The sequence below is a fragment of the Ranitomeya variabilis genome, unplaced genomic scaffold (genome assembly GCF_051348905.1).
Source record: "Ranitomeya variabilis isolate aRanVar5 unplaced genomic scaffold, aRanVar5.hap1 Scaffold_103, whole genome shotgun sequence".
Classification (NCBI taxonomy): domain Eukaryota; kingdom Metazoa; phylum Chordata; class Amphibia; order Anura; family Dendrobatidae; genus Ranitomeya; species Ranitomeya variabilis.
In genome coordinates this window covers 297,501-302,500 of record NW_027507936.1, presented here as the reverse complement: position 1 = coordinate 302,500, position 5,000 = coordinate 297,501, and positions in this window count along the sequence as shown.

The following is a 5,000-nucleotide window of genomic DNA, read 5'->3' as shown; positions in this document are numbered from 1 at the left end:
GCGCGGAAGCGGGAGACATCCGACACAGAGAAACGCCGAGCCCGCTCCGAGGGGACAAAGTCAGAAGGAGCGATCCGCCCTCCCAGAGCCCTCCTGCGGACGAGGACTCTGGATCTGCCCCCCTTCTGACGACCGTCGCCCTCAGAGGACAGGAACCCACGTGGGGAGGGTCCGTTCGGGCTCGGGCGACCCAGGAAACGCGTCTCGGACTCGGGACGGACAACCGGCAAAAGTCCCCCTGGAGCCGCGGAAGCCTGGTCTCGGCGCGAGTGCGAACTTCCATGCAAAAGGGGGGTACTCGCCAAACCGCCTACCCGAGTCGAGGAACCACGAAAACAACGGATTTTGGTCGGGGCCGAGAGGTACCTCTCTCTCCTATATCCTGCAGCTGGTGTGCAAAACTGGGTATTTGCATGGTGAGACACCGACCCCCACTTTAAGGGAACAAAGTCAAAAAGTGTCCGACCTCCTGGAGCCGTGCGGCGGATCCGGCGGCCAGAAATTTCCTCATTCCGGTTCTATTTTTTTTTTTTTCGAATTTGCGAAATTTGGAGGCCAGGCGGCGTAGCTGGGACCTGGACTAGCTCGAAACACCCTGAACCGGTGAGCGGAATCGATTTCCCAAAGTTCTACGGCTCCCGGAAGCCAAAAACAGCTCGCCGGAAAATTTCAAAGTCCCAAGGACTCTTTCTTGAAAATCAATCCGGGGGCCATGGAAGTGTCCTCGGTACAACCTCAGAGCTTTCCCCCGCCTGGAAGTCTGACAGCGGTCTGACGTTTTTCAAAGTTTTGAGCTCTCTGTTTGTTCTCAAAGTCACAAAATCGCTTTTTTTCAGTTTTCCACCCAGCAGACCCAAACTTCACCCCCACTTAGGTCACTGTCTAGGGGCGCCTTACGACATATTGACGCCCCTTTAGGGTGGAAGTAGGGGAAATGGGTGATTTTTACACAAAATCGGAAATTTCTCAAAATTTTTCTAAGTGTCAAGGACTCTTCCAGAAAATCTCCCCCAGGCTCCTGGAAGCGTCCCCGGTACACCTCTGGCGGCTGCCCCCGCCTGGAAGTCCGACACACGCCTGAAATTTTCAAAGTATGAAAATACGCATTTTCATCCAAAAATTCAACTTTCCCCCCGTGCACCGCAAACTTCACCCCCACTTAGGTCACTGCCTTGGGGTGCCTTACAACATATTGACGCCCCCCTGGGGTGGAAGTAGGGGAAATGTGACATTTTTCACAAAATCGAGATTTTCTCAAAATTTTTCTAAGTGTCAAGGACTCTTCCAGAAAATCTCCCCCAGGCTCCTGGAAGCGTCCCCGGTACACCTCTGGCGGCTGCCCCCGCCTGGAAGTCCGACACACGCCTGAAATTTTCAAAGTATGAAAATACGCATTTTCATCCAAAAATTCAACTTTCCCCCCGTGCACCGCAAACTTCACCCCCACTTAGGTCACTGCCTTGGGGTGCCTTACAACATATTGACGCCCCCCTGGGGTGGAAGTAGGGGAAATGTGACATTTTTCACAAAATCGAGATTTTCTCAAAATTTTTCTAAGTGTCAAGGACTCTTCCAGAAAATCTCCCCCAGGCTCCTGGAAGCGTCCCCGGTACACCTCTGGCGGCTGCCCCCGCCTGGAAGTCCGACACACGCCTGAAATTTTCAAAGTATGAAAATACGCATTTTCATCCAAAAATTCAACTTTCCCCCCGTGCACCGCAAACTTCACCCCCACTTAGGTCACTGCCTTGGGGTGCCTTACAACATATTGACGCCCCCCTGGGGTGGAAGTAGGGGAAATGTGACATTTTTCACAAAATCGAGATTTTCTCAAAATTTTTCTAAGTGTCAAGGACTCTTCCAGAAAATCTCCCCCAGGCTCCTGGAAGCGTCCCCGGTACACCTCTGGCGGCTGCCCCCGCCTGGAAGTCCGACACACGCCTGAAATTTTCAAAGTATGAAAATACGCATTTTCATCCAAAAATTCAACTTTCCCCCCGTGCACCGCAAACTTCACCCCCACTTAGGTCACTGCCTTGGGGTGCCTTACAACATATTGACGCCCCCCTGGGGTGGAAGTAGGGGAAATGTGACATTTTTCACAAAATCGAGATTTTCTCAAAATTTTTCTAAGTGTCAAGGACTCTTCCAGAAAATCTCCCCCAGGCTCCTGGAAGCGTCCCCGGTACACCTCTGGCGGCTGCCCCCGCCTGGAAGTCCGACACACGCCTGAAATTTTCAAAGTATGAAAATACGCATTTTCATCCAAAAATTCAACTTTCCCCCCGTGCACCGCAAACTTCACCCCCACTTAGGTCACTGCCTTGGGGTGCCTTACAACATATTGACGCCCCCCTGGGGTGGAAGTAGGGGAAATGTGACATTTTTCACAAAATCGAGATTTTCTCAAAATTTTTCTAAGTGTCAAGGACTCTTCCAGAAAATCTCCCCCAGGCTCCTGGAAGCGTCCCCGGTACACCTCTGGCGGCTGCCCCCGCCTGGAAGTCCGACACACGCCTGAAATTTTCAAAGTATGAAAATACGCATTTTCATCCAAAAATTCAACTTTCCCCCCGTGCACCGCAAACTTCACCCCCACTTAGGTCACTGCCTTGGGGTGCCTTACAACATATTGACGCCCCCCTGGGGTGGAAGTAGGGGAAATGTGACATTTTTTCACAAAATCGAGATTTTCTCAAAATATTTCTAAGTCCCAAGGACACTTTCAGAAAATCTTCCCCAGGCTCCTGGAAGCGTCCCCGGTACGCCTCCGGCGGCTGCCCCCGCCTGGAAGTCTGACACACGCCTGAAATTTTCAAAGTATGAAAATACGCATTTTCATCCAAAAATTCGACTTTCCGCCCGTGCACCGCAAAATTCACCCTCATTTAGGTCACTGCCCTGGGGTGCTTTACAACATATTGACGCCCCCCTGGGGTGGAAGTAGGGGAAATGTGACATTTTTCACAAAATCGGAAATTTCTCAAAATTTTTCTAAGTCCCAAGGACACTTTCAGAAAATCTTCCCCAGGCTCCTGGAAGCGTCCTCGGTACGCCTCCGGCGGCTGCCCCCGCCTGGAAGTCTGACACACGCCTGAAATTTTCAAAGTATGAAAATAATGCATTTTCATCCAAAATTCGACTTTCCGCCCGTGCCCCGCAAACTTTACCCACAGTTAGGTCACTGTCCTGGGGTACCTCACAACATATTGACGCCCCCCTGGGGTGGAAGTAGGGGAAATGTGACATTTTTTCACAAAATCGAGATTTTCTCAAAATATTTCTAAGTCCCAAGGACACTTTCAGAAAATCTTCCCCAGGCTCCTGGAAGCGTCCTCGGTACGCCTCCAGCGGCTGCCCCCGCCTGGAAGTCTGACACACGCCTGGAATTTTCAAAGTATGAAAATAATGCATTTTCATCCAAAATTCGACTTTCCGCCCGTGCCCCGCAAACTTTACCCACAGTTAGGTCACTGTCCTGGGGTACCTCACAACATATTGACGCCCCCCTGTGGTGGAAGTAGGGGAAATGTGACATTTTTCACAAAATCGAGATTTTCTCAAAATATTTCTAAGTCCCAAGGACACTTTCATGAAATCTTCCCCAGGCTCCTGGAAGCGTCCCCGGTACGCCTCTGGCGGCTGCCCCCGCCTGGAAGTCCGACACACGCCTGAAATTTTCAAAGTATGAAAATACGCATTTTCATCCAAAAATTCAACTTTCCCCCCGTGCACCGCAAACTTCACCCGCATTTAGGTCACTGCCCTGGGGTGCTTTACAACATATTGACGCCCCCCTGTGGTGGAAGTAGGGGAAATGTGACATTTTTTCACAAAATCGAGATTTTCTCAAAATATTTCTAAGTCCCAAGGACACTTTCAGAAAATCTTCCCCAGGCTCCTGGAAGCGTCCCCGGTACGCCTCTGGCGGCTGCCCCCGCCTGGAAGTCCGACACACGCCTGAAATTTTCAAAGTATGAAAATACGCATTTTCATCCAAAAATTCAACTTTCCCCCCGTGCACCGCAAACTTTACCCGCATTTAGGTCACTGCCCTTGGGTGCTTTACAACATATTGACGCCCCCCCTGTGGTGGTAGTAGGGGAAATGTGACATTTTTCACAAAATCGAGATTTTCTAAAAATTGCACTAAGTCCCAAGGACTCTTCCAGAAAATCTTCCCCGGGCTCCTGGAAGCGTCCCAGGTACACCTCCGGCGGCTGCCCCCGCCTGGAAGTCTGACACACGCCTGAAATTTTTAAAGTATGAAAATACGCATTTTCATCCAAAAATTCAACTTTCCCCCCGTGCACCGCAAACTTCACCCGCATTTAGGTCACTGCCTTGGGGTGCCTTACAACATATTGACGCCCCCCTGTGGTGGTAGTAGGGGAAATGTGACATTTTTCACAAAATCGAGATTTTCTAAAAAATTGCACTAAGTCCCAAGCACTCTTCCAGAAAATCTCCCCCAGGCTCCTGGAAGCGTCCCCGGTACACCTCCGGCGGCTGCACCCGCCTGGAAGTCTGACACACGCCTGAAAATTTCAAAGTATGAAAATACGCATTTTCATCCAAAAATTCAACTTTCCGCCCGTGCCCCGCAAACTTTACCCACAGTTAGGTCACTGTCCTGGGTTACCTCACAACATATTGACGCCCCCCTGTGGTGGAAGTAGGGGAAATGTGACATTTTTCACAAAATCGAGATTTTCTCAAAATATTTCTAAGTCCCAAGGACACTTTCAGAAAATCTTCCCCAGGCTCCTGGAAGCGTCCTCGGTACGCCTCCAGCGGCTGCCCCCGCCTGGAAGTCTGACACACGCCTGAAATTTTCAAAGTATGAAAATACGCATTTTCATCCAAAAATTCAACTTTCCCCCCGTGCACCGCAAACTTCACCCGCATTTAGGTCACTGCCCTGGGGTGCTTTACAACATATTGACGCCCCCCTGGGGTGGAAGTAGGGGAAATGTGACATTTTTTCACAAAATCGATAT